Here is a 7700-nt window from a genome sequence, read left to right on the forward strand (position 1 = left end):
GGGTTTGATTCCCCCCTCAACCACTTACACCTGCTGGATGACCTTGCAAGCCATAGTTTGGTCAGAGCTGTTCTTGAAAAAGAGCAGTTTCTGTCAGAGCTCTCTCACCCCCACCTGCTTCACAGGGTGTCTGTTGTGGGGAGGGGGAGGGAAAGGAGTTTGTAATCCGCTCTGAGACTCTTTTGGGTAGTCAAGGGCGGGGTATAAATCCAATCTCTTCTCTTCTTCTTCTCTCTGTCACCTGGTTGGCCACTAATGCAAGCCTATCCTTACAAATGAAACTTTCTCATTTGTATTAACCCCCCCACACACATTATGACACTACTGATAGGGCCCTAGTGAACATGATGTTTTGTAGACCTATTTGAGCCCAGGAGGATTGGCTGAAACCAAATGCATGCCGCTGGATCGGTCACAAATACTAGTTTATTGCACGTGCCAGAAATTGTGATTCAGGCGTCAACCATCTTCTCAAAAATAAATATGGCACTACTGATAGGGCCCTAGTGAACATGATGTTTTGTAGACCTATTTGAGCCCAGGAGGATTGGCTGAAACCAAATGCATGCCGCTGGATCGGTCACAAATACTAGTTTATTGCACGTGCCAGAAATTGTGATTCAGGCGTCAACCATCTTCTCAAAAATAAATATGGTCACAGTCCATAGACATGCAAAAATAAACCCACAAGAACTGTGCACAGTGCGCTCAATATTTCTTTAACAAAAATGGTAAAGTTATGAATATGAAAAGTACAAAAGTAATAATGATACATTCAAGTTACAAATTCAGGTACATAAAGATAGAAGGTGACAACGACGGGACGGTAGTCTCCGGAACGCGATGCCGTTTCGAGAGACGTCTTCTTCTAACCAATAGTCTATAAGCTTATAAATAATATAATATATACAGAAACATCAACACTTACATCTTGGTAATTGTACAATGAAATAACATAAAACTGGAACAAAAACCTTACTTGATAATGTATGAAAAAATTGCACTTCAATGGAAAAACTGCCCAATTCAATAACAGTTCAATAACAGTTTCTAGAAAAAATAACTTGAATGCATCATTATTACTTTTGTACTTTTCATATTCATAACTCTACGATTTTTGTTAAAGAAATATTGAGCGCACTGTGCACAGTTCTTGTGGGTCAACCATCTTCTCACCAGATTGAGGTGAACTGAGTGACAAGACCTTCAAAATAGTTAAAACCCACCAGATTTGAACAGGAAAGGAAGGGGGAGGAAAGTTTTGTTGGTTTGTTTCTACTACAGCTCCTGACAAAATGCTGCACAAGAACAAGACTGTCATGTAGAAGCAGACTGTCGCAGACAGTTAAAATCTCGGTCAAGAGCTAAGAGGGAAGAAACTGGCAGTTGGGAGAGACTCTTAGTTCACATCTGAAAAACGACAGTTGCTCTGAAAAACAGCAGCTTCTTCCAACCTAGTTGTAGGCGTCATGTGAGGAAGGAAGTCTACAGACTGAACCAGAGGCCAGTTTCTGAGACCGAGGAGAGAAAAAATACGTCACCAAAGTGATAGGCACACTATTAGAAAACAAAAAAGGTGGCGAGGAAGGACAATTAGGCAAGGGATAGAAATGAATAATAAGGCAATGACAGTTAGATCGCCACAGAGAAGACGTCCTATGAAAGATACGAATCAGAGGGCAAGAATATTAATTCGGTGAGGGGCCGAATCGTTGACAGCAGTGCCCATGCCGAAGAAATGGAGCAGAAAATCCATAGAGTAAATTCAGTGGAAGGGGAAGGGATATTTTTCACATTTCTTCCCCGGAATAACATAAAACAAATTCTGGAGGAAAGGAGGCTTGTTCCATTGGAGTACCCGAGATTGATAGTCAAATAGACTTCTTAAAAAATGAATTCATTTATACCCTGCTGCTCTCCCCAATGGAGACCCAAAGCAGACTTACGTCATCCCTCTGTCCTCCATTTTATCCTAACTACAACCCTGTGAGGTAAATTAGGCTGAGAGAGAGTGAGTGGCAACCCTGTGAGGTAAATTAGGCTGAGAGAGAGTGAGTGGCAGAAGGTCACCAGTGAGCTTCCATGGCACAAGTGGGGATTCGAACTCATGTCTTCCAGATACTAGTTCAACATTCTTAACCACCACACCACACTGGCTCTTGATATAAAAACAGGTATGGAAAAGGTGAGAGGTAATCTCTTCATGAATATATCTGAGCTTGATTAAGACAGATATTTGGAAATATGCCTCAAAAGAGCCAAGAGCAGGGCTGTTTTTGGGCAGGAACGCACAGGAACGGAGTTCCGGCTGGCTCCCAAGTTGGCCACACCCAGCAGGGACTCATTAGCATAATAGGCCACACCCAACAGCAGAAACTCATTAGCATATTAGGCCACACCCATGACAATACAGCTCATTAGCATATTAGGCCACACACTCCATGTTACCAGAAGTGTGGTTATCCAGCCACACCCACCTTTTGCTTCTTATTCTGTTTACCTTGTTTGTTGTCAAAAGGGCTCTTTTTGTAGCAGGAACTCCTTTGCATGTTAGGCCACACACCCCTAATGTAGCCAATCCTAATGAGTTTCTGCTGTTGGGTGTGGCCTATTATGCTAATGAGTCCCTGCTGGGTGTGGCCAACTTGGGAGCCAGCCGGAACTCCGTTCCTGTGCGTTCCTGGGGGGGGGGGAAGCCACAGGACGGAGAGCGAGGCAGCCGGCTGCGCATGTGCGCGCATGCACAGTTTGGCCGGGAGCCTCGAATGCTGTGGAAGATGGGTACGCCGGTGATCCCACGGCCGCCCTTGCTGCGGAGCTTCAGGTAGGTAGTACTCTTTTCTAAGTTTTTTTTAAATGCACGTTTTCCCCCAGAAAGGACGGATCGGGGACGGGGACGCTCCGCTTCCCAGATGTTGCGGTGTGATCGCGCCCTTTTGATGTGCCCCCGATCCATCCCTCTTGCAGGGCAAAACCTCCCGTGTGACCGGGGCCTTACTTAAGTAAAAGGAAGCGGAAGGAAGTATTGTAAATATATACCACCAAAAAAAGGCAGGAGAAATCTATAAATGTAGTTCTTTTCATAATCCAGAACAGAAGGGCAGGAAAACCTTCGAATTCTCCTCAAGACACAATCCCAGGCAGAGTGATATGAGAATGTGTGGGAAATAAAAAAACTTGGTGGGGGTAGAAAAAGAGAAAATTTTTAAAGCACAGATGAAGAAAAACGCTGAAACCGTGTAAAATATCTAAGACTTCTACAAAACCTCTTAACTGGCGAGCACCGTTGTGGCAGATAATCATACAGAAATACAATAGACGGCTAGATCATGGCATCCGGCCCCATCACTCCTTGGCAAATAGAAGGGGAAGTCGTGGAAGTAGTGACAGACTTCACGTTCCTGGGATCCCAGATCACCACAAACTGTGACTGCAGCCATGAAATTAAAAGACGCCTGCTCCTTGGGAGGAAAGCGATGGCGAACCTAAACAGCATGATAAAAAGAAGAGACATTACCCTGCCAACAAAAGTCCGCATGGTCAAAGCAATGGTATTCCCAGTAGTCATGTATGGCTGCGAAAGTTGGTCTATAAGGAAGGCCGAGTGCCGAAGAATAGATTCTTTTGAACTATGGTGCTGGAGAAGGCTCTTGAGAGTCCCCTGGACTGCAAGAAGATCCAATCAGTCAATCCTCAAAGAAATCAACCCTGACTGTTCCCTGGAAGGCCAGATAATGAAACTGAAGTTCAAATACTTTGGCCACCAAATGAGAAGGGAGCCCTCACTGGAGAAGACCCCGATGCTGGGAAAGACTGAAGGTCAAAGAAGACGGGGACGGCAAAAGATGAGATGGTTAGACAGATGCAGCGAACATGAAATTGAGCAAACTTCAGAGGACGGCAGAAGACAGGAGGGCCTGGCGTGATGTGGTCCACGGGGTCGCGAAGAGTCGGACTTGACTGTGCGACTGAACAACAACAACAAACTGAGGAATTTGGGTTTCCAGGTATTATTAGCGAGCAGAACTCTGAAAAAGGCGGGAAAACGCTAATGGCAAAGCAGCAGCGGCATTAGCGTCATGTATGCGTGCACAGATTTTTTAAAAACCAAAGTACGCATTGAACCAGATTCGTTGTGGGAAAGAGAGCAACAAAAAAAGATGAAGAAAGACGTGTTCGCCCACCAGAAACAGGAAAAAAGAGGGTACGAAAACAAGAGAGTGACAGAGATTATGGAGAGTGTCGCTGAAGCACTCACTAGGCCTTTCCGATGCCCTTCAGCATACCAAACGCACTGTCAGTTTTAATGTAAGAAACCTTGTCCCACATGTGTCATTTATGTGCTGCGGAACGCTTCAGGAGTGAGAGAAATAATGGCTGGTGACCAGTGTTCCCCCTAAGCTGTGGAGTCCTGTGAGCAAAAATTCTACTTTGTGAGCTACTGGCATTAAGGTTGCGAGCGAGCGGTGTGGCTACTGTGTAAATTAGTTTGCTCTGGAGCAATGTTCCCTCGAAGCTGTAGAGTCTTGTGAGCAAAAATTCTACTTTGTGAGCTACTGACATTAAAGCTGTGAGCGAGCGATTTGGCTACTGCATAAAGTAGTTTGCTCTGGAGCCCCATCCTTCCTGGACGAAGACAAAAATCTGTGAGCTGGAGACTAAAAAACTGTGAGCTAGCTCACACTAACTCAGCTTAGAGGGAACACTGCTCTGGAGCCCTCCTTCCTGAGCTAAGACAAAAATGTGTGAGCCAGAGGCTAAAAAAACTGTGAGCTAGCTCACACTAACTCAGCTTAGAGGGAACACTGCTCTGGAGCCCTCCTTCCTGAGCTAAGACAAAAATGTGTGAGCCAGAGGCTAAAAAACTGTGAGCTAGCTCACACTAACTCACCTTAGAGAGAACACTACTGGTGACTTGTTTCCCACAAAATGTGGCTGTTTTCCTATTAGCAGGCAGCAGAATCTTGCCTTCTAGGATTTGTGGATTTCACTGCTCATGTTAACCCCAGGAATGGAAGGGTCTACTGTATTCTTAAATAGTCATAGGCACTGCAGCTTGCATATCTTGCATCTCGTTCGCTCTGTTGTTCTCCACACCCACCATCCTCTCCTGCCTTCTCTGGCCAGCAGTATTCTATATTTGCAATACTATGAAAAAGTGGCACCCAGGACACCTGAAAAAAGCATAAAGACCCTCAAACCACATCCTCTCTTGATGCCGCAGAGTATTCCGTGAAGCACAACCAGATGCAGAGAAACTGGCAGGAACTATTTATTTGTGCAGGATGGCTTTCTGCAGTGTGAGAATAATTCCCGCTGGCCTTGGGAGATGGCAAGATTGGCCATCCGCTTTTTCATTTCTAGGCTGGTTTGTTAGCATGACCCAAAAGTTAAAACTTTTGCTTCAAATTAAAACCCCGCCATGTGCTTACCAGTGTCTCTTTGCATCCCAATGCAGTTTCTGGGATCCAAAAGGCAGGCAAGACTTCTCTTGAGCCGTACTACTAGGTTTAGCTTGTACTGGATAGCTCCCAGAGAATGTTGTACAATATTTTTTCCTTTCCATTAGCTTTTATCTGTGTTAAAACCCTGGGATGCACCCCCAAAGGTTCCGGTTAGCTTGGTGATGAGAAAAGCTTAGGTAATATTAAAAGAAAATCAATCTCCTTTGGTAGTGTGATTTTAGGTACTGGTTTTAACCACAAACCTGGGTTCTGGGCCAGTTACTCATTCCAGTCACTTTAAAATGGTAGTGTGATTTTTAGGTACTGGTTTTAACCACAAACCTGGGTTCTGGGCCAGTTACTCATTCCAGTCACTTTAAAAGAGAATCAAAAATCTATTGACAAAAATGTAATAAAAACAAACAAGAAAGGGAAAGGATGTGTACACTGAAACAAAAGACAAACATAACAAACCAAACTCTCTAGCCACTAACACTGACCGTGTGCAGCAGTCTTCCCAGTAGCACTGATGCAGAAAAATACTGAAGAGAGTGAAAGCCACTTCCTCCAGGTGCACAAGTCCTTTGTGCAAAAGGTCCTTCTCTGACATCCACTGTGCCTTCTCCTTGTGGCTCCTGACTCCTGATTTTATCCTGACTCAGCTGTCAAATTTGTGATTGACTGGCCAATCACAGGACTCAGTCAATCGATCTAGATCTCCAACTGTCAAGGTGGTAAGAGGTCAGGTAGTTGTTTTGACAGCTCACAGCTAGCCACTAACAAGCTGACTGCTAACTATCTGCAGGTGCTCATTCATATGACCTCTTGCAGCTTGGAAACTATCCAGATAGAACTTAGGGCTTAACAATTCCACCAAAAATGCAAAGACTTAGGTCCTGAGGACGCACTTTCGTGGCAATCGGAGCGTTCCGGTTTGGAGTTAAAGGTGCACAACTCACTTGGGTGGGCTTTAAGAGACCTGGAGTTCAACTAGGTGGGCCTCTCTGTAACGGCACCTGGCTGTGCCCTGCAACGCAGCCCACTTACTTTACACCCCACATAAAGAGGACCCCACTTTTCAGCGGATCTCGAACTATGTGGGCCTCTCTGTAACGGCACCTGGCTGGTGCCCTGCAACCACAGCCCATTTACTTTATACCCCACGTAAAGAGGACCCCACTTTTCAGCGGATCTCTGTACTGACGGGTGGCATTCTAACACCACCATTCTGGGAAATTTCCCTTCATCGCTACTTAGTGAAGATTGTTATTTTCAACAGGAGAGGCCAGTTGTAGTGTATTCAATAGCTGACATTGAATGCCTATGTATTGTGAACCAGCTCATTGAGCTTCATCCTAGGCTAGGATCCGAATGCAACCAATAGGAGCACTAGCCCAGGATGTGTCATCCAATCACATTACAGAGCGGGATCGCTTGTGATTGGCCATTATCTGTTCAACCCGATAGGTTGTTATTTGTACAGTGGGTGTGGCTATATTAGCCGGGAATGTTTAAATACAGAGCAGCCAGTGTATGAACTTCGATGGGTTCTGGCTGGCGATTGTCGTACCGTGTTGGGGAAGTAATGAAGCTGAAGAATAAAAGCCGCATTCCCGCTGAATCACTCTCCGACTCTGTTAAGCTCGCGACTTAACACCAGTGATCAAACCTGGCGTATGAAACTGCCACGTTCTGGGTCAGGCCGCTGGTCTACTAAGGTGAGAATTGTCTGCTCTGTCGGGAAGCGGCTCTTCAGAGTCTCAGGCTGAGGTCTTTCCCATAAGTCACAGCTGACATACGGAGACCCGGTGGGCTTTTCAAGGCAAGAGACTAAGAGAGGTGGTTTGCCAGGGCCTCCCTCTGTGTCACGAGGACCCTGGACTGTCTCTACCTGTTTGTTTGTTTTTTAAAGCTGGAGGTGGCCGGGGATTGAACCGGGGACCTTATGCAAGCAAAACAGGTGCTCTGACTCTGAGCTGTGGCCTCCGCCTGAGTTACAGCCAGGTTAGCAACTCCTGCAGTCAGGGCCGGCCCCAGCTTATTTTGCACCCTAGGCGGGGATCCCTTCTGGCGCCCCCCTCCCCGTGCGCCCACCAATTAAAAAAAATAAATGCATTTTAGGAAGAATGAAAAACACAAATAATCAAGAAACTCCCAGAGTACGAGGCCGGGTGCAGTTTGGCGCCCCTAAGGGCCGGCCCACTCTAGGCGATCGCCTAGTTTGCCTAGTGAGTGAGCCGGCCCTGCCTGCAGTTA

The sequence above is a fragment of the Gekko japonicus genome, unplaced genomic scaffold (assembly GCF_001447785.1).
Source record: "Gekko japonicus isolate JY-2015 unplaced genomic scaffold, Gekko_japonicus_V1.1 scaffold4178, whole genome shotgun sequence".
Lineage (NCBI taxonomy): Eukaryota > Metazoa > Chordata > Lepidosauria > Squamata > Gekkonidae > Gekko > Gekko japonicus.